The sequence below is a fragment of the Somniosus microcephalus genome, chromosome 4 (assembly GCF_052327205.1).
Source record: "Somniosus microcephalus isolate GS21.2 chromosome 4, FLI_Smic_1.0, whole genome shotgun sequence".
Taxonomy (NCBI): domain Eukaryota; kingdom Metazoa; phylum Chordata; class Chondrichthyes; order Squaliformes; family Somniosidae; genus Somniosus; species Somniosus microcephalus.
In genome coordinates this window covers 131,173,701-131,196,279 of record NC_140990.1, presented here as the reverse complement: position 1 = coordinate 131,196,279, position 22,579 = coordinate 131,173,701, and the positions used below count along the sequence as shown (strand labels likewise).

Here is a 22,579-nt window from a genome sequence, read left to right as displayed (position 1 = left end):
GAAAGCGCGGGAGATGCCATTTTAATCCATTGGGAGACGCCATTTTAAACCACACCCAAAATGCCGAAGAGTGGCAGTATCACCGCATTTGACAATGAAGTCGAAGATTGGACTACATATGTTGAACGAATAGAGGTGTACTGCAAGGCAAATGGGGTGTCAGATGACAAGAAAGCGTTGGTATTGTTAAATTTAATGGGTGCAAAGACGTATGGTTTATTACAGAATCTAGTAACCCCAACGAAGCCAATGGAAAAGAGTTTTGAAGACATAGTAACGATACTAAAGGAACATTTAAACCCCACACCGCTGCTGATAGCAGAAAGATTCAAGTTTCACAAACGGAACCAGCATAAGGATGAAACCAATGCTGATTATTTAACAGAACTGCGCAAACTATCAAAACACTGCCAGTTTGGAGCGGGACTGGCAGATACCTTAAGGGACAAGTTTGTGTGTGGGCTTCAAAGTGAAGGAATCCAGAAACGGCTTTTATCTGAAAAGGACCTTACGCTGGAAAAGGCTTTCAGCATTGCGGTATCATATGAAGCAGCAGCACGGGGCGCTGCAGAGATACAAAAGAGACCGCAAGAATATGGCACAAACGAAATGTCATATGGAACAGAGAAGTGCTATCGCTGCGGCAGAACAACACATGACCAGAATGATTGCTGGTTCAAAGACAAAGTGTGCAGACAGTGTGGAAAAGTAGGACACATAGCACGAGTCTGCAGGTCGGGAGAGAAAACCAGCAATAAGAAACCTACCAAAGGAAAGTACAAGGAGGTACATAAGATGACGGAGAATAGTTCAGACGAACAAAAGAGTGATAACGACTCCGAAAGCAGGGAACTGAGTTGTCTGAAACGACATAATGTGATCACAACAGAGGATCACCGAACCATTTCGGTCACTCTCAAGTTAGCAGGAGTCCAGGTAAAGATGGAATTGGACACAGGATCAGCCCTAACAGTCATAAACCGACGGGACTACGAGCGGCTATTCTCATACATACCCTTGAGAGACACAAAAATTATTCTGAAGATGTACACGGGGTAAAAAGTCTACCCCAAAGGAAAAATAAGGGTGACCGTTATATATAACGGTAAGGAAACACCAAAACTAGACCTGTATGTACTGCAAGATGGAGGACCACCATTACTGGGACGTGAATGGATCTGGAAAATACAACTGGATTGGCATTCCATACAGGCACTGACTGTGGCTGACAAAAAGGGTGACGACGTCACACCTGGGCGACTGTCAAAGATCCTAACTGACACGAAAGAAGTGTTCCAGCAAGGACTCAGAACACTAAAAGGCATGACAGCGATGATTAAAATTGAAGAAAACGCAAGCCCAAAATTTTTTAAGGCCAGACCGGTACCTTATGCGATCCGCCCAGCCGTCGAAGCAGAGCTGGAGAGTCTGGAACGTTCAGGTGTACTGTCCAAGGTAGACTGGAGCGAGTGGGCTACACCCATCGTCCCTGTGATGAAAAAGTCGTTGAGCAGCACGTCTGGGGAACCAAGGAAGGTTTGCATCTGTGGGGACTTTAAGGTAACAGTGAACCCGGTCCTTCACACCGTACAATAGCCACTTCCGCGGATTGAAGATATTTTCGCCTTGCTATCTGGAGGGAAACGCTTCACTAAGATTGATCTGGCCCAGACGTGTCTGCAAATGGAGGTAGAAGAAGCAGCATCAAAAAAATACCTCACAATCAACACCCATAAAAGGTCTCTACCAATACAACCGGCTGGTATTTGGGGTAGCATCAGCTCCGGCTATTTGGCAGAGGGCAATGGAACAAGTCCTGGAAGGGATCCCAGGGACCCAGTGTTATTCGGACGACATCCTGGCCACGGGCGAAAATGACAGTGATCACCTTGCCAACCTGGAGCAGGTGCTCACTAGATTGCAGGAATATGGGCTCCGAGCTAACCACCCCAAATGCGAGTTTTTTAGAAAACAGATCTCGTATTGTGGCCACATTATCGATAAAGAGGGGTTACACAAGTCCCCAGAGAAGATTGAGGCAGTAGTCAAGGCTCCAGCACCGGAAAATGTGTCACAACTGAGGTCGTTCCTCGGGCTGGTAAACTACTACCATAAGTTCTTGCCAAATTTGTCTACAATACTACACCCACTGAACACCCTACTGCAAACTGGGGTGCCATGGAAGTTCAGTGACGAATCTGGACGAGCTTTCCAGAAGAGCAAAACACTAATCACATCGAAAGAGGTATTGGCCCATTACAACCCGGCATTACCAATTTGGTTGGCATGTGATGCGTCACCCTACGGCATTGGAGCGGTGCTGTCGCACAAATTCTCAGACGGCTCAGAGAGGCCAATAGCCTTTGCATCATGATCACTAACCTCAGCTGAGCGTAACTACGCCCAGATTGACAGGGAGGCCCTCAGCCTAGTGTGGGGAGTGAAAAAGTTCAATCACTATCTGCATGGGCAGAAATTTACCTTGCTGACTGATCACCAGCCTCTTGTCTCCATTTTTAATCCGAAGAAGGGCGTTCCGGTGATGACTGCGCAACGACTACAAAGATGGTCACTTTTTCTAGGGGCGCACCACTATGAGATTGAATATAAGGGCACGAAACAGCATGGAAATGCTGATGGGCTATCACGCCTGCCACTGCCTACTGCGGAGGAAGCACCAGCAGTGGATCCTGTCGAAATATTCCATTCGACTATGGTTGAATACCTACCGGTAACTAACGTTTGTATCGAAAAGGAAACCCGAAATGACCCGACACTGTCTCGGGTATATGATTTGATGGTGAAGGGATGGCCAGCACATGGCGACTCACTGTTGCCAGCATTCTCGACAAGGAGAGAACAGCTGTCAGTGAGCGGGGGGATCTTGATGTGTGGCTCCCGAGTGGTAATTCCACCCAAGTTAAGGGATAGAGTGCTCAATGAGCTTCATGAGGGTCATCTGGGAGGGGTAAAAATGAAAAGCCTAGCCAGGGCTTATGTGTGGTGGCCGGGAATCGATAAACAAATCGAGGACCTGACCAAGAGCTGCTCAGGATGCCAGAGAGTCCAAAATGCACCACCACAGGCCCCTCTACACCCATGGGAGTGGCCCTCATCTCCATGGCAACGGGTGCATATTGATTTTGCTGGTCCATTCATGGACTCAATGTTTTTAATAGCCGTGGATGCGCACTCAAAATGTCCTCCACCACCACGGAGAAAACTATTGCAGCCCTACGGACCATTTTTGCCAGGAATGGCTTGCCAGAACAGATTTGCTCCAACAACGGACAACAGTTTGTGTCCGAAGAGTTCCGGAGGTTCTTGAAAAAGAATGGGGTAAGGCATTACACATCCGCCCCGTATCATCCAGCCACAAATGGATTGGCTAAGAGGTTCATACAAACCTTTAAGAAGGCAATAAAGGCTATGTACAATGACAACATTCCGCTGCAGCACAAGGTGGACAATTTCCTGTTCGCCTACCAGAATGCGACACATGCAGTCACCAACCAGGCCCCAGCCATGATGTTCTTTAACCGAAGGTTAAGATCTCGCCTGGATTTGCTCAGACCAAACGTACGAAGAGATGTTGAGAGTAAGCAATTCCAGCACATCCATGAGAAGCCAACAAGGAGCTTCAATGTAGGGCAACCAGTCTTGGCCCGCGACTACCGAACAGAAAAATGGCAGCCAGGAACGATATGCACATGGCAGGGCCCACTAATGTACACAGTGGACGTTGGGGAGAGCATCGTGAGACGCCATGCTGACCAGATCCTAGAGTCACAGGAACAAGTCAACCCCATGCCTTGCCCATACGTACCTGGTGATGAACCCGACATGCAGGTCGCATCTCCCCCAGAAACAGTAGCATCGGAAGCTGGTGAACCAACCGACGACAGGGGGCTAGAATCACCTCCGCACCAAGAGCAAGACACTCGGGAAAGGCGCTATCCAGAAAGGATCAGGAAGCCTCCCCAAAGACTGAATATATAAATAGACTATTTTCAGCTAATGTTGCATGTTAAAAGTGTTAATTGTAGTTAGTTTGATATTTAATTGTTAAATGAGTGTTATGGTACTGTTAATCTAAAAGGAGGAATTGTAATGTATATACCTTTAAGGGGGGAACTATGGTTTGCAGCTCATGTATACTGCAGTACCGGCAGTGACCACACCTATATATAACACTGAGTAGTAATCTGTACAGATCAGTTGCAGTGTGAGCCACGTTGAGTAAACACCTGTTGTACCGTTCTCCGCAGTCCGTGTCTTCTTATACACGGACGTAACAGGTAGACTCTTACAAGGCATATTTTGGAACACGATCGTCCTGTGAGGCCTTGGCCACACACCTCAGTGCATATGGAGCTCACCGTTGGTGCAGTGGTAAGGGTTCCCTTTCTCTCGTCTCCGGGCTCAGAATCTTTGAACATTGGCTTTTCCGTTGTGGGGGTAGGACCTGGGTGCATAGCTGTGCTGTGGCGGTCACTCTCACACTCCCTGCATCTCAACGCTATCCTACAGTCTCTTGCAGTGTGGGAAATGGAGGCGCAACACCTAAAACATATCCCATTATCTTTGAGGTAGGCTCTGCGTTCATCTATGGTCTTGTTTCTGAAGCCTCTGCATTTTGCGAGCGGATGAGGCTTATGATGGATGGGGCAGTGTTTTCCGGGATCGTCTTCATTCTTTGCTGCATCTATGCTGATGTCGGTCTTTGCAGTGACATCCGTCTTATGCACAGATACAGGCATTCTTGTGCCTACGTACTTTGACATGGGCTTCTCATACTTTGAGGGTCTACTACAGTAGCTGGACAGGGCAAAGTTTGGATCATTTCTAATTCTGGCCTCTCTGCAGATAAAGTTCACAAAGAAGGAAAATGGGGGAAACCACATGTGGTTGTCTTCTTTGAATTTTGAGCCTACGTTGATCCATTTTTCTTGGAGAGGGTGGGGCAACTTCTCCACTATTGGGTTGATGCCACGAGCAGTATCTAAATAGGAGAGCCCAGGTAAGTATCCATCTGTTTTGGCTGCCAGTAACTCCATTAAAAGGTCTCCGAGTTCTCTAAGCTTAAGGTAGTCTCTGTTACCTATTTTAGGACAGTTTTCCAGCTTACTGAAGAGGGCCTTCTCTATCACCTCAGGAGCGCAGCAACACTCCCTGAGTCTTGCCCAGACCATTCTAAGGGCTGTACTTGGGTCATTTGTGTACACAAACCGGATCCTGCGGGCATGTTCTGACGATTCTTTGCCCAGCCATGATGACAATAAATCCAACTCCTCACTAGCACTCAGGCTCAAGCCGCCAGTGGCATTAAGGAAGGATGACTGCTATGCTCTTAAACTCTCTGGCTTGTCGTCAAATTTTGTGAGACCTGTCCTTACAAGTTCTCTACGTGCCAAATATTGGGCAATGCCTGTCATATTAGAAGTCTGTGCATGGGTTGCCAGAGTATGATCGCATCGGAAGGGCTGCGATTGGATGGGAGACTGCCATGACCTGTTCTAACCTTTGAAAAGGGTTCTTTTTTGATGTGTGGAATTTTGGCATGAGTACCTTCCAAGTGGTTGGAAGCGGCGGATTGAGGCACAGGTTTCTTCGGGAGCGCTGCAAACTCTCCTTCGTGTGACCAGTCGTTAATAACGAGGAAGGGGTCGTCATCAGTGTAGCATGAATGATCCACCTGAGTGACCTCATGTTGGGCTGGTGATGGCGATTCCGTGTTCTCGTGCAATGGTTCAAAGTTTGGGAAGGAGATGTCTGTGCGTATCCTAGCCTGTTCCTGGACATAGTCACTTGTCCGCCTCTCAGTGCTTTGAGGTGATGCAGGACGAGCTATGCTGCGGTGCTCTCCCACCTCTGTTTCTACTGCCGCTTCCCATATCTCCGCCTCAGCAGTAGCGGCAGCTGCTTCTTAATGTGTAGTGCCTCCAGCATGGCGTCTAATGTAGCAGCCTCTGCTTGTAGTCGGACCTTCTCTTTCTTCACAGCCAGTTCCTGTTTGGCAAAGGTCACGCGAGGCTGTGCCACTTTAGCTTTAGCCCAGGCTCTAGCTGCTGCTACACTAGCTGTTGATGATCTAGATGAGCGTGTACTTCTTGAGCTGGTCACAGATCTCTGCTCATCTTGGAAGCTCTTGCCGTCCATGATTGCACCGTGCTGCACTGCGAATGTTGCTTGTTGCGACAGCTGATGACTTGCCTTTTTACTGTACTGTCCTCCCTATGTGTATGTGTCTGTACGCAGTTAGACAGCCAGCCAAACTCCTTTCAATAACGACATGGGAGTCAGGATGTAGCATCCAAGCTCCGGTGTTTAATAATGCCACACTTGCATGAGGTCAATGAAACAATACAAATCAGTTACATTGGGTTGGAGTAAAACTGAGAAAGAAAAAAGAAATGCACCTTGTTACATACATCTATCTATATCTATATCTATATCGGTTGGTTTGTCTGTCTGTCCGCTATACACTCAAAAGTTATAGAGCGTCCCTACACATATGTTATATCAAAAGAAAGCTGATGATCAGGGGAGTGTCATAGGCATATTTACTTTTTGGTCAGACAAAAATTGTTCGGACAGTATACAAAAAACTTTCAAAAATCCGCTCATTAGCGGTTGACCAATCTTACCGCTGATTAGCATTGAGTGACGTGATGGGTGACCAATCCTACAGTTCAGTGACCTGATGGTTGTCCAATTGGTGCATCACGGGGGGCGTTTCATTCAGTGTGTGGGCGGGCCTAATCCTGCAGCCTCCCAAAACTTCGCCGCCATTTTTAAAAATCGCAACAGCGACAGCACCAGCACAACATACCCCCACATTGCGGCTCCGGCACAGTAGCCCGCTCCCGGCCCGCCGGAGCGGCAGGTGAGTTGGGGTCACTTGGGCCGGGCTTGACAACCGTTCAGCCCGAGACACAGAGCGGCCGGGGGAGCGGCAGTGGCCGGCTGTTAACCGCGCGGCCTGTGGCCGGCCGCACCGGGAGCTCAGCTGGGCTCAGTCTCGGCCCAAGAGCCCGGCCGGGCCTGAAGCGCTAGGCCGCGCACAGCCACCGCGGCCGGGCTCCATTTTCAAAGCCCTTCCCCGGTTGCCAAAAGAGGGGGAGGGAGGGAGGGAGAGGAGAGGGGGAGCGGGAGATAGAGGGAGGGAGAGAGAGAGGGGGGAAAGAGAGAGGGGACAGAGAGGGGCAGGGAGAGAGAGGGGCAGGGAGAGAGAGGGGCAGGGAGAGAAAGAGGGTCAGGGAGGAAGAGTGGCACAGAGCGGGGGAGCGGCAGTGCCCGGCCGTAAACCGCGTGGCCCAAAAAAGCCCTGGCAACGCCGGGCCTCCCCAGCTAGTGAGATATAACTAACATCTAAACATGAATATGTAATGAAACCATTCAACTCACAGGCAATGATTTCGAAGGCGTAACAATGTAAGATTACAGCGGATTAACTTGCAGCACACTCCATGCTGATGTGACCTCTTTGTTTGCTATCACTGTACTACTTCCTGTTGAGTGACCCTACTGGCCATTTCCATTTACTGCCACCTACTGGCGGCAACAAAACAAAACTCCTGCAATTATCAGGCAGAACAGTCAGTGCTGGGGCCACTGCTTTTATTGATATATGTAAATGACCTGGATATTGGAAAACAGAGTAGAATTTCTAAATTTGCTGATGACACCAAGCTTGGGGGTATGGCAAACAGTGAGGATGATATCAATCGACTGCAACATGACATAGAAAGGTGAGCAGAATGGGCAGATGGAATTTAATACAGAGAAGTGTGAGGTGATGCATTTTGGCAGAAGGAACAGGAAGAGGCAATATACACATAATGGCACAGTTTTAAAGAGTCTGCAGGGACAGAGGGACCTGGGAATTAATGTGCATAGGTCCCTGTAGGTGGCAGAACATATTGAGATTGGTTAACAAAGCATATGGGATCTTGGGCTTCATAAATAGAGGTATTGAGTGTGGTGTATGTGCCTTTAAGAGCAATTATGGTGTATGTGCCTTTAAGAGCCCCAGGTGTGCGTAATGCCGGTAATTGCCACTTGGGCTATATAAGCCTGTGTATTGTGTATATCCTTTAGAAACCCCCCCCAGACTTGCTTAGTAAATACCTATGAACCAACTCCTGTCTTCAGTGTCTTTATCTACACACGGACACTACAGTGGCGACGAAGTGGAAATGGACTTACCTGCAATTCGGCAGCACCTCAAGGACATCGATTCCTCCAGCGTCCAGAAGACTCAAGGAAGTAAGAGAAACTGTGGTTTCACCAGCTGGCGACAGGTACTGCGCTAATCCTTCCTGGGCGTCAGGCTGGAGCTCCAGCGGCGGGCTCTACAGCTGAGACAGGCAGCTAAATCGGAGGCAAGCAATAACGGACTGGGAGGGTGCACTCGAGAGACGGCCGACGCGGCAAGCAGGTCAGCGTTTAGACCTCCGTCGGGAACGAGTCTCCAACAGTGAATAAACGGAAACCACAGTAAAACAGCGTTGTTATCGGTAGCAGCGGCGGGAAAGCGCGGGAAGAGCCATATCTTTTCTGAAATGCCTAAATCTGGTAATATTGAGGCTTTTGATGGCGAAATAGAAGGTTGGACCACATACGTGGAAAGAGTAGAGGTTTATTGCACTGCAAATGGAATAACAGATGAAAAAAAAGCTTCAGTACTTCTGAACTTAATGGGCGCGAAGACATACGGGCTGTTACGAAATTTAATCACTCCAGCCAAACCAAAGGACAAGGCTTTTAAAGAAATTGTTGATACCCTGCAGGAGCATTTAAACCCAACACCGCTGCTGATAGCGGAACGATTCAAGTTCTTCAAGAGAAATCAACACAAGAATGAAAGTAACGCTGATTACCTAACCGAATTAAGAAAGCTATCAAAGTACTGCCAATTCGGAGCAGGACTATCGGATTATCTTCGAGACAAATTTGTTTGTGGTCTCTTAAGTGAAGGAACACAAAAAAGACTGCTTTCTGAAAAAGATTTAACATTGGACAAAGCTTTCAGTATGGCTGTATCATACGAAGCAGCAGCAAAAGGAGCTGCAGAAATACAACAAGAGACACAGGACTTCGGCACCCATAAAATGACACAGGAGTTCGGAAGATGTTATCGCTGCGGCAGTTCCACCCATAACCAGAGGGACTGCTGGCTCAAGGGCAAAGCATGCAGGCAATGTGGTAAGATTGGACACATTGCACGGGTATGCCAATGTGGACAAAATAAATCCACTGACGGAAAACAAAAAATCAATAAAGAAAAGTACAGGGAGGTACAAATGATGACGGACAATAGCTCCGAAGACCAGAATAGCGATAGCGACTACGGAAACAAGAGACTAAGCTGTCTCAAATTACATAATGTACTTGTCAAAGAGGATTACCAAACCATTTGGGTTACCCTCACAATAGCAGGGTCCCCAGTTAAAATGGAGCTAGATACAGGATTAGCTCTAACCGTAATAAATCGACGAGATTACGAGAGGCTGTTTTCGCATATACCTCTAAAAGACACATCCATTATCTTAAAAACATATACGGGGCAGAAAGTCTACCCCAAAGGAAAAATAAGGGTGCCTGTGGTATACAACGGCAAAGAAATACAAAAGTTGTATTTATACATTCTACAAGATGGTGGTCCACCGTTGTTGGGACGTGAATGGATATGGAAGATACGTTTAGACTGGCACTCCATTCAGGCACTGACGGTGACCAGTAAGGAAAAAAACAATGATGACATCATACCTGGACGATTAAAAGACATCTTGGCCAACGCCAAAGAAGTGTTTCAAGAGAAACTAGGAACCTTGAAAGGCATCACCGCCTCAATAAAAGTGGAAGATACAGCAATTCCAAACATTTTTAAGGCAAGACCGGTGCCATACGCAATACGTCCGGCAGTCGAGGCAGAGCTGAAGAATTTGGAAAAGGCAGGCGTATTATCCAAGATAGATTGGAGCGAATGGGCAACACCCATCGTTCCAGTCATGAAAACAACATTGAAAAATAACTCTGAGGAACAGAAAAAAATTCGCATCTGTGGGGACTTTAAGGTGACTGTAAACCCGATCCTTCACACGGTACAGTATCCTCTTCCGAGAATAGAAGATATTTTCGCCTCACTATCCGGAGGGAAACGTTTCACAAAAATTGACTTTGCACAGGTATATCTACAGATGGAGGTTGAGGAGACCTCTAAAAAGTATCTCACAATAAACACACACAAAGGCCTGTACCAGTACAATCGACTGGTTTTTGGAATAGCATCAGCTCCAGCTATCTGGCAAAGAGCTATGGAGCAAGTCCTGCAAGGGATTCCGGGGACTCAATGCTACCTAGACGACATCCTTATAACAGGAGAAAACGACAACGAGCACCTTGCCAATTTGGAGCAGGTACTCACTGGGCTGAAAGAACGGGGCCTACGAGCAAATCGCCCCAAGTGCGAATTTTTCCAAAATCAGATATCATATTGTGGCAACATAATTAATAAGGAAGGGTTGCATAAGTCACCTGAAAAAATTGAAGCAGTTATAAAAGCCCCAGCACCTGAAAATGTTTCACAATTAAGGTCATTCCTGGGATTAATAAATTACTATCATAAATTTTTACCGAACTTATCAACTATTCTACACCCTCTTAATGGTCTTCTACAGACAGGAGTGATTTGGAAATGGAACGAAGACTGTAAACGTGCCTTCCATAAATGTAAAGACTTAATCACATCCGAGAAAATTTTGGCTCATTACAACCCATCACTACCAATCAGACTGGCGTGCGATGCATCCCCTTACGGCATAGGAGCGGTATTGTCCCATAGATTCCCTGATGGCTCGGAACGGCCGATAGCTTTTGCGTCACGCTCGTTGAACTCACCTGAGCGTAACTATGCCCAGATAGACAGGGAAGCACTCAGCCTGGTATGGGGAGTGAAGAAATTCAACCATTACCTACACGGACAAAAATTTACCTTGCTGACTGACCATCAACCCCTCATCTCCATATTCAACCCTAAAAAAGGTGTCCCCATTATGACGGCACAAAGACTACAGAGGTGGTCCCTTTTTCTAGGGGCACACCAATACAACATTGAATACAAAGGGTCAAAACAGCATGGGAATGCTGACGGTTTATCACGCCTACCGTTGCCAACGATAGAAGAGGCACCTACAGTAGACCCAGTAGAGATATTCCACTCTACCATAGTGGAATGTCTACCGGTGACAAATTCTGCCATTGAAAGGGAGACAAGAAATTACCCTACTCTCTCACGGGTCTACGATTTAACAGTGAAGGGATGGCCAGCACATGGTGAACCACTGTTGCCAGCATTCTCGCAAAGAAGAGAACAGCTGTCAGTGTGCCGAGGAACCTTGATGTGTGGATCCAGAGCAGTGATTCCACCCAAACGCCAGGATAAAGTGCTAAAGGAGCTTCACGAAGGGCATCTGGGTGGAGTGAAAATGAAGACCCTAGCTAGGACGTTTGTATGGTGGCCAGGTATCGATGGAGACATCGAAGACATGACCAAGAGCTGCCTAGGATGCCAGAAGGTCCAAAATGCTCCGCCACAGGCCCCTCTACATCCATGGGAGTGGCCCTCATCTCCCTGGCAAAGGGTGCACATCGACTTTGCTGGTCCATTTATGGACTCAATGTTCTTAATCGCAGTTGATGCACACTCCAAGTGGCCGGAGGTAATAAAGATGTCCTCCACCACCACGGAAAAAACCATCACAGTATTAAGGACCATATTTGCCAGGAATGGGCTGCCGGAGCAGATATGTTCTGATAATGGACCGCAATTTGTGTCCGAAGAATTCAGAAAGTTCTTAAAGAACAATGGGGTAAAGCACTACACGTCCGCCCCATACCATCCCGCCACCAATGGATTGGCTGAAAGGTTTGTCCAGACCTTCAAGAAGGCCATCAAGGCCATGGGTAATGAAGACATAAAACTTCAGCACAAGGTGGATAACTTCTTATTTGCATATAGGAATGCAACGCATATGGTTACTAACCAAACTCCCGCCATGATGTTCTACAATAGAAACCTAAGATGCCGGCTGGATTTGGTCAAGCCCAACATCCGAAGGGACGTGGAGAACCGGCAGTTTCAGGGCATGAATGAAAGGCCAACTAGGGCCTTCCAGATAGGCCAACCGGTTTTGGCCCGGGAGTACCGTACCGAGAAATGGCAGCCTGGAACTATCTGCACACGATTAGGACCACTGATGTATACCGTGGACATCGGAGACAGCATAATAAGGCGTCATGCTGACCAAATCATCAAGTCATCCGAAAAGGGACAACCTACACCACCACTCTATACATCTAACGATGAAGTAGAGATACCCATATCTACCTCCGATCCGGTGATACAGGAGCCCGATGAACCCGACACTGGCCTTCAAGCCGAATCAGCCTTGCCAGAAGAACCCACTACACCACCAGAAACTACTACACCCCTGAGGCGTTATCCGGACCGAGTCAGGAAGCCTCCTGAGAGACTAACTTATAATTAATTAATACAGCAATGTATATTATTTTGCATATAACATGTAATTAATAATTACTTAAAATATGATGTACTAGTTAGCTAGAAGGGGAGGAATTGTGGTGTATGTGCCTTTAAGAGCAATTATGGTGTATGTGCCTTTAAGAGCCCCAGGTGTGCGTAATGCCGGTAATTGCCACTTGGGCTATATAAGCCTGTGTATTGTGTATATCCTTTAGAAACCCCCCCCAGACTTGCTTAGTAAATACCTATGAACCAACTCCTGTCTTCAGTGTCTTTATCTACACACGGACACTACATTGAGTACAAAAGTAGAGAAGTTATGCTGAACCTTTATAAAGCGCTGGTTAGGCCACAACTGGAATATTGCATTCAATTCTGGTCACCACACTTTAGCAAGGACGTGGAGACACTTGAGAGAGTGCAGAGGAGATTTACCAGAATGGTTCCGGGGATGGGGGATCTTAGCTAGAAGGACATGTTGAAGAAGCTGGATTTGTTTTCATTAGAGGAAAGGAGGTTGAGGGGTGATTTGATAGAGGTGTACGAGATAATGACGTGTTTGGATAGGTTAGACGGGGAAAGGCTGTTCCTAATAGTTGATAAATGTAAGAAATCACACAACACCAGGTTATAGTCCAATAGCTTTATTTGAAATCACAAGCTTTCGGAGCGCTGCTCCTTCGTCAGTTAAAGTGGAGAGATGCATAAAAACACAGCTTATATAGTCAGAGAGTAATGTCAGATGTTTACAGGTAACCTTTCTAACTGCCATTTATCACACCTCGGCAGAGAGATAATCACAGCAATCAAAGGTGTAAATGGTGTCCAAACAGGTCAGTCAGGAAAACATTACATCAAAGAACAATGAGGTGGGGTCACAAGGGGTCAAATGTTGCAGATGCTGGGGTCTGTATGAAAAACAAAAAAAAGACAAAAAACATTTTTTTTTGCTGGAAATCACAGCAGGTCCAGCCGCATCTGTGTGGAGAGAACAAGCCAACGACGACTCGAGTCTGGATGACCCTACGTCAGGTGGGGTTAAATGTAGCGTGACATGAACCCAAGATCTCGGTTGAGGCCGTCCTCATGGGTGCGGAACTTGGCTATCAGTTTCTGCTCGCCGATTTTGCGTTGTCGTGTGTCTCGAAGGCCGCCTTGGAGAATGCTTACCCGAAGATCGGAGGCTGAATGTCCTTGACTGCTGAAGTGTTCCCCGACTGGGAGGGAACACTCCTGCCTGGCGATTGTTGCGCGGTGTCCGTTCAGCCGTTGTCAGTGTCTGCATGGTCTCGCCGATGTACCATGCTCCAGGGCATCCTTTCCTGCAACGTATGAGGTAGACAACGTTGGCCGAGTCACATGAGTATGTACCATGTACCTGGTAGGTGGTGTCCTCACGTGTGATGATGGTATCTGTGTTGATGATCTGGCATGTCTTGCAGAGGTTGCTGTGGCAGGGTTGTGTGGTGTCGTGGTCGCTGTTCTCCTGAAAGCTGGGTAATTTGCTGCGAACGATGGTCTGCTTGAGATTAGGCGGCTGTTTGAAGGCGAGTAGTGGAGGCGTGGGGATGGCCTTAGCGAGGTGTTCGTCGTCATCGATGACATGTTGAAGGCTGCGAAGAACATGGCGTAGTTTCTCCGCTCCGGAGAAGTACTGGACGACGAAGGGTACTCTGTTGGTTGTGTCCCGTCTTTGTCTTCTGAGGAGGTCCATGCGATTTTTCGCAGCGGCCTGTCGGAACTGTCGATCGACGAGTCGAGCGTCATATCCCGTTCTTACGAGGGCGTTTTTCAGCGTCTGTAGGTGTCCACCGCGTTCCTCCTCATCTGAGCAGATCCTGTGTATTCGCAGGGCTTGTCCATAGGGGATGGCTTCTTTAACGTGGTTAGGGTGGAAGCTGGAGAAGTGGAGCATCCTGAGGTTGTCCGTGGGCTTGCGGTAGAGTGAAGTGCTGAGGTGTCCGTCTTTGATGCATATTCGTGTGTCCAAGAATGAAACCGATTCTGAGGAGCAGCCATGGGGACCAAATTTGCACCCCAATACGCCAACATCATCATGCACAAGTTCGAGCAAGACTTCTTCGCTGCACAGGACCTCCAACCAACGCTGTACACCAGATACATCGACGACATTTTCTTCCTATGGACCCACGGCGAAGAATCACTGAAAAGACTACACAATAACATCAACAAGTTCCATCCCACCATCAAACTCACCATGGACTACTAACACCGCCCCCCACCCTGCCTCTGCACCTGCTTAATATCTGTTACATCTCCAGCTTTTTCCAGTTCTGATGAAGGATCCCAGACCTGAAACGTTAACTCTGTTTCTCTCTCTGCCTGGCCTGCTGAGTATTTCCAGCATTTTGTGTTGTTATCTCCCATAAAGGTGCTGACTCTGGCTGGGTTCAGTCCGACACTCACTGGTTCCCCTCTCTCCTCCCCTAAATGTGCTGACGCTGGCTGGGTTCAGTTCACTAATTGGTTCCCCTCCCTCTCCTCCCCTGAAGGTGTTGACACTGGCAGGGTTCAGTTCACTCACTGGTTCCCCTCACTCTCCTCTCCTGAAGATGCTGACTCTGGCTGGGTTCAGTTCACTCACTGGTTCCACACTCCTCCCCTGAAGGTGCTGTCTCTGGCCAGGATCTGTTCCACACCCACTGGTACTCCTCCCTCTCCACCTCTGAAGGTGCTGACTCTGGCTGGGTTCAGTAACACACTCACTGGTTCTACACACACTCCTCTCCTGAAGGTGCTGACTCTGGCTGGGTTCAGTAACACACTCACTGGTTCGACACACACTCCTCTCCTGAAGGTGCTGACTCTGGCTGGGTTCAGTTCCATACTCACTGGTTCCACACCCTCTCCTCTCCTGAAGGTGCTGATTCTGGCTGGGATCACTTCCATACTCACTGGTTCTCCTCGCTCTCCTCTCCTGAAGGTGCTGACTCTAGCTGGGTTCAGTTCCACACTCACTGGTTCCCCTCCCTCTCCTCCACTAAAGGTTCTGACTCTGGCTGCGTCCAATTCACTCACTGGTTCCACACCCTCTCCTCTCCTGAAGGTGCTTACTCTGGCTGGGTTCAGTTCATTCACAGGTGCCCCTCCCTCTCCTCCCCTGAAAGTGCTGATTCTGGCTGAGTTCAGTTCTACACTCACTGGTTCCCGTCCCCCCCCTCCCCTGAAGGTGCTGACTCTGGCTGGGTTCATGTTTCACACTCACTGGTTCCCCTCCCTCTCCTCCCCTGAAGGTGCTGACTCTGGCTGGGTTCAGTTCACTCACTGGGTCCCCTCTCTCTCCTCCCCCGAAGGTGCTGACTCTAGCTGGCTTCAGTTCCACACTCACTGGTTCCACTCCCTCTCCTCCCCCGAAGGTGCTGACTCTGGCTCGGGTCAGATCGACACTCACTGGTTATCCTCCTGCTCCTCCCCTGAAGGTGCTGACTCTGGCTGGATTCAGTTCTATACTCACTGGTTCCCCTCCCTCTCCTCCCCTGAAGGTGCTGACTCTGGCTTGGTTCAGTTATACACTCACTGGTTCCCCCCGCTCTCCTCCCCTGAAGGGGCTGACTCTAGCTGGGTTCAGTTCTACACTCACTGGTTCCCCTCCCTATCCTCCCCTGAAGGTGCTGACTCTGGCTGGGTTCAGTTCACTCACTGGTTCCCCTCTCCTCCCCTGAAAGTGCTGGCTCTAGCTGGGTTCAGTTCCACACTCACTGGTTCCTCTCCCTCTCCTCCCCTGAAGGTGCTGACTCTGGCTGGGTTCATTCTACACTCACTTGTAACCTCCCTCTCCTCCCCTGAAGGTGCTGACTCTGGCTTATTTCAGTTCGACACTCACTGGTTCCCCTCCCACTCCTCCCCTGAAGGTGCTGACGCTGGCTGGGTTCAGTTCGACACTCACTGGTTCCCCTCCCTCTCCTCCCCTGAAGGTGCTGACTCTGGCTGGGTTCAGTTCCATACTCACTGGTTCTCCTCCCTCTCCTCCCCTGAAGGTGCTGACTCTGGCTGAGTTCAGTCCGACACTCACTGGTTTCCCTCCCTCTCCTCCCCTGAAGGTGCTGACTCTGGCTGGGTTCAGATCACTCACTGGTTCCCCTCCCTCTCCTCCCCTGAAGGTACTGACTCCAGCTGGGTTCAGTTCTAGACTCACTGGTTCCCCTCCCTCTCCTCCCCTGAAAGGTGCTGACTCTGGGTGGGTTGAGTTCTACACTCACTGGTTCCCCTCCCTCTCCTCCTGGGAAGGTGCTGACTCAGGCTGGGTCCAGTGCTACACTCACTGGTTTGCTTCTCTCTCCTCCCCTGAAGGTGCTGACTCTGGCTGGGTTCAGTTCTACACTCACTGGTTCCCCCACACCCCTCTCCTCCCCTGAAGGCGCTGACTCTGGCTGGATTCAGTTCTATACTCGCTGGTTCCCCTCCCTCTCCTCCCCTGAAGGTGCTGACTCTGGCTGGGTTCAGTTCTACACTCACTAGTTCCCCTCCCTCTCCTCCCCTGAAGGTGCTGACTCCGGCTGGGTTCAGTTCTGTACTCACTGGTTCCCCTCCCTCTCCTCCACTGAAGGTGCTGCCTCTGGCTGGGTTCAGTTCAACACTCACTAGTTCCCCTCCCTCTCCTCCCCTGAAGGTGCTGACTCTGGCTGGGTTGAGTTCTACACTCACTGGTTCCCCTCCCTCTCTTCCTGTGAAGGTGCTGACTCTGGCTGGGTTCAGTTCACTCACTGGTTCCACTCTCCTCCCCTGAAGGTGCTGTCTCTGGCCGGGTTCTGTTCCACACCCACTGGTTCTCCTCCCTCTCCACCTCTGAAGGTGCTGACTCTGGCTGGGTTCAGTAACACACTCACTGGTTCTACACACACTCCTCTCCTGAAGGTGCTGACTCTGGCTGGGTTCAGTTCCACACTCTCTGGTTCCCCTCCCTCTCCTCTCCTGAAGGTGCTGACTCTGGCTGGGTTCAGTTCCATACTCACTGCTTCTCCTCGCTCTCCTCCCCTGAATGTGCTGCCGCTGGCTGGGTTCAGTTCACTCATTGGTTCCTGTCCCTCTCCTCCCGACCCTCTCCTCCCCTGAAGGTGCTGACTCTGGCTGAGTTCAGTCCGACACTCACTGGTTCCCCTCTCTCTCCGACCCTGAATATGCTGACTCTAGCTGGGTTCCGTTCACTCACTGTTTCCCCTCCCTCTCCTCCCCTGAAGGTGTTGACACTGGCAGGGTTCAGATCATTCACTGGTTCCCCTCCCTCTCCTCCACTAAAGGTTCTGACTCTGGCTGCGTCCAATTCACTCACTGGTTCCACACCCTCTCCTCTCCTGAAGGTGCTTACTCTGGCTGGGTTCAGTTCATTCACAGGTTCCCGTCCCTCCCCTCCCCTGAAGGTGCTGACTCTGGCTGGGTTCATGTTTCACACTCACTGGTTCCCCTCCCTCTCCTCCCCTGAAGGTGCTGGCTCTGGCTGCGATAAGTTCAACACATTGGTTACACTCCCTCTCCTCCTCTGAATGTGCTGACTCTGGCTGGGTTTAGTTCTAAACACACTGGTTCCCCTCTCTCTCCGACCCTGAATATGCTGACTCTGGCTGGGTTCGGTTCACTCACTGGTTCCACTTCCTCTCCTCCCCTGAAGGTGCGGACTCTGGCTCGGGTCAGTTCTACACTCACTGGTTATCCTCCTGCTCCTCCCCTGAAGGTGCTGACTCTGGCTGGGTCCTGTTCTACAATCACTGGTTTCCCTCCCTCTCCTCCCCTGAAGGTGCTGACTCTGGCTGGGTTCAGTTCTACACTCACTGGTTCCCCTCCCTCTCCTCCCCTGAAGGTGCTGACTCTGGCTGGGTTCATTCTACACTCACTTGTAACCTCCCTCTCCTCCCCTGAAGGTGCAGACTCTGGCTTATTTCAGTTCGACACTCACTGGTTCCCCTCCCACTCCTCCCCTGAAGGTGCTGACGCTGGCTGGGTTCAGTTCGACACTCACTGGTTCCCCTCCCTCTCCTCCCCTGAAGGTGCTGACTCTGGCTGGGTTCAGTTCTACACTCACTGGTTCCCCTCCCACTCCTCCTGTGAAGGTGCTGACTCTGGCTGGGTCAAGTGCTACACTCACTGGTTTGCCTCCCTCTCCTCCACTGAAGGTGCTGACTCTAGCTGGATTCAGTTCTACTCACTGGTTCCCCTCCCTCTCCTCCCCTGAAGGGGCTGACTCTAGCTGGGTTCAGTTCTACACTCACTGGTTCCCCTCCCTATACTCCCCTGAAGGTGCTGACTCTGGCTGGGTTCAGTTCACTCACTGGTTCCCCTCTCCTCCCCTGAAAGTGCTGGCTCTAGCTGGGTTCAGTTCCACACTCACTGGTTCCTCTCCCGCTCCTCCCCTCAAGGTGCTGACTCTGGCTGGGTCCAGTGCACTCACTGGTTCCCCTCCCTCTCCTCCCCTGAAGGGGCTGACTCTGGCTGGGTTCAGTCCTACACTCACTGCTTTCCCTCCCTCTCCTCCCCTGAAGGGGCCGACTCTGCCTGCGTCCAGTTCACTCACTGGTTCCACACGCTCTCCTCTCCTGAAGGTGCTGACTCTGGCTGGGTTCAGTTCTACACTCACTGGTTACCCTCCCTCTCCTCCCCTGAAGGTGCTGACTCTGGCTGGGTTCAGTTCACTCACTGGTACACCCCTCCTCCCCTGAAAGTGCTGGCTGTAGCTGATTTCAGTTCGACACTCACTGGTTCCCCTCCCTCTCCTCCCCTCAAGGTGCTGACTCTGGCTGGGTCCAGTTCATTCACAGGTTCCCCTCCCTCTCCTCCCCTGTAAGTGCTGAGTCTGGCTGGGTTCAGTTCTACACTCACTAGTTCTCCTCCCATGAACATGCTGACTCTGGCTGGGTTCATGTTTCACACTCGCTGGTTCCCCTCCCTCTCCTCCCCTGAAGGTGCTGACTCTGGCTGGGTCTAGTGCTACACTCACTGGTTCCCCTCTCCTCCCCTGAAGGTGCTGACTCTGGCTTGGTTCAGTTATACAGTCACTGGTTCCCCCACCTCTCCTCCCCTGAAGGGACTGACTCTGGCTGGGTTCAGATCACTCACTGGTTCCTCTCCCTCTCCTCCCCTGAAGGTGCTGACTCTGGCTGGGTTCAGTTCTATACTCACGGGTTTCCCTCCCTCTCCTCCCCTGAAGGTGCTGACTCTGGCTGGGTTCAGTTCTACACTCACGGGTTTCCCTCCCTCTCCTCCCCTGAAGGGGCTGACTCTGGCTGCGTCCAGTTCACTCACTGGTTCCACACCCTCTCCTCTCCTGAAGGTGCTTACTCTGGCTGGGTTCAGTTCATTCACAGGTTCCCCTCCCTTTCCTCCCCTGAAAGTGCTGATTCTGGCTGGGTTCAGTTCGACACTCACTAGTTCTCCTCCCTCTCCTCCCATGAACGTGCTGACTTTGGCTGGGTTCAGTTCTACACTCACTGGTTCCCCTCCCTCTCCTCCCCTGAAGGTGCTGACTCTGGCTGGGTTCAGTTCTACAGTCACTGGTTCCCCTCCCTCTCTTCCTGTGAAGGTGCTGACTCTGGCTGGATTCAGTTCTATACTCACTGGTTCCCCTCCCTCTCCTCCCCTGAAGGTGCTGACTCTAGCTGGGTTCAGTTCTAAACTCACTGGTTCCCCTCCCTCTCCTCCCCTCAAGGTGCTGAATCTGGCTGGGTCCAGTGCACTCACTGGTTCCCCTCCCTCTCCACCCCTGAAGGTGCTGACTCTGGCTGGGTCCAGTGCACTCACTGGTTCCCCTCCCTCTCCACCCCTGAAGGTGCTGACTCTAGCTGGGTTCAGTTCCATACTCACTGGTTCTCCTCGCTCTCCTCCCCTGAAGCTGCTGACTCTGGCTGGGTTCAGTTCCATACTCACTGGTTCCCCTCCCTCTCCTCCCCTGAAGGGGCTGACTCTGGCTGCGTCCAGTTCACTCACTGGTTCCACACCCTCTCCTCTCCTGAAGGTGCTGACTCTGGCTGGGTTCAGTTCTACACTCATTGATTCCCCTCTCTCTCCGACCCTGAATATGCTGATTCTGGCTGGGTTCAGTTCTACACTCACTAGTTCCCCTCCCTCTCCTCCTGTGAAGGTGCTGACTCAGGCTGGGTAAAGTGCTACACTCACTGGTTTGCCTCCCTCTCCTCCCCTGAAGGGGCCGACTCTAGCTGGGTTCAGTTCCATACTCACTGGTTCCCCTCCCTCTCCTCCCCTGAAGGGGCTGACTCTGGCTGCGTCCAGTTCACTCAGTGGTTCCGCACCCTCTCCTCTCCTGAAGGTGCTTACTCTGGCTGGGTTCAGTTCATTCACAGGTTCCCCTCCCTCTCCTCCCCTGAAAGTGCTGATTTTGGCTGGGTTCAGTTCTACACTCACTAGTTCTCCTCCCTCTCCTCCCACGAACGTGCTGACTTCGGCTGGGTTCATGTTTCACACTCACTGGTTCCCCTCCCTCTCCTCCCCTGAAGGTGCTGATTCTGGCTGGGTTCAGTTCTACACTCACCGGTTACCCTCCCTCTCCTCCACTGAAGGTGCTGACTCTGGCTGGGTTCAGTTCTACACTCACTGGTTCCCCTCCCTCTCCTCCCCTGAAGGTGCTGACTCTGGCTGGGTCTAGTGCTACACTCACTGGTTCCCCTCCCTCTCCTCCCCTGAAGGTGCTGACTCTGGCTGCGTCCAGTTCACTCACTGGTTCCACACCCTCTCCTCTCCTGAAGGTGCTGATTCTGGCTGGGTTCACTTCCACACTCACTGGTTCCCCTCCCTCTACTACCCTGAACGTGCTGACTCTGGCTGGGGTCAGTTCACTCGCTGGTTCCCCTCTTTCTCCTCCCCTGAATGTGCCGACGCTGGCTGGGTTCAGTTCACTCATTGGTTCCTGTCCCTCTCCTCCCCTGACCCTCTCCTCCCCTGAAGGTGCAGACTCTGGCTTATTTCAGTTCGACACTCACTGGTTCCCCTCCCACTCCTCCCCTGAAGGTGCTGACGCTGGCTGGGTTCAGTTCTACACTCACTGGTTCTCCTCCCCTGAAGGTGCTGACTCCGGCTGGGTTCAGTTCACTCACTGGTTCCCCTCTCCTCCCCTGAAGGTGCTGACTCTGGCTGGGTTCAGTTCTACACTCACTGGTTCCCCTCCCTCTCTTCCTGTGAAGGTGCTGACTCTGGCTGGGTCTAGTGCTACACTCACTGGTTCCCCTCCCTCTCCTCCCCTGAAGGTGCTGACTCTGGCTTGGTTCAGTTATACACTCACTGGTTCCCCCACCTCTCCTCCCCTGAAGGTGCTGACTCTGGCTGGGTTCAGTTCTACACTCACTGGTTCCCCTCCCTCTCCTCCCCTGAAGGTGCTGACTCTGGCTGGGTTCAGTTCTATACTCACTGGTTCCCCTCCCTCTCCTCCCCTGAAGGTGCTGACTCGAGCTGGGTTCAGTTCTAAACTCACTGGTTCCCCTCCCTCTCCTCCCCTCAAGGTGCTGAATCTGGCTGGGTCCAGTGCACTCACTGGTTCCCCTCCCTCTCCACCCCTGAAGGTGCTGACTCTGGCTGGGTCCAGTGCACTCACTGGTTCCCCTCCCTCTCCACCCCTGAAGGTGCTGACTCTAGCTGGGTTCAGTTCCATACTCACTGGTTCTCCTCGCTCTCCTCCCCTGAAGCTGCTGACTCTGGCTGGGTTCAGTTCCATACTCACTGGTTCCCCTCCCTCTCCTCCCCTGAAGGGGCTGACTCTGGCTGCGTCCAGTTCACTCACTGGTTCCACACCCTCTCCTCTCCTGAAGGTGCTGACTCTGGCTGGGTTCAGTTCTACACTCACTGGTTCCCCTCCCTCTCCACCCCTGAAGGTGCTGACTCTGGCTGGGTCCAGTGCACTCACTGGTTCCCCTCCCTCTCCACCCCTGAAGGTGCTGACTCTAGCTGGGTTCAGTTCCATACTCACTGGTTCTCCTCGCTCTCCTCCCCTGAAGCTGCTGACTCTGGCTGGGTTCAGTTCCATACTCACTGGTTCCCCTCCCTCTCCTCCCCTGAAGGGGCTGACTCTGGCTG

At 50.9% G+C, this 22,579-nt stretch overlaps 1 protein-coding gene and 1 long non-coding RNA gene across 2 annotated transcripts in view; one reads left to right on the top strand and one right to left on the bottom strand.

Moving 5' to 3' along the window:
- The window catches only part of LOC147119775 (uncharacterized), a 420,601-nt gene that overhangs the window by 308,587 nt on the left and 89,435 nt on the right, over nt 1-22,579 (top strand). The window lies entirely within an intron of this gene.
- Nucleotides 13,176-22,579, bottom strand: part of LOC147119776 (uncharacterized) — a 30,117-nt gene continuing 20,713 nt past the window's right edge. Inside the window, exon 2 of the long non-coding RNA XR_015078078.1 lies at nt 13,176-14,687. This is a non-coding gene — a long non-coding RNA (uncharacterized LOC147119776). The remainder of the gene's footprint in view (nt 14,688-22,579) is intronic.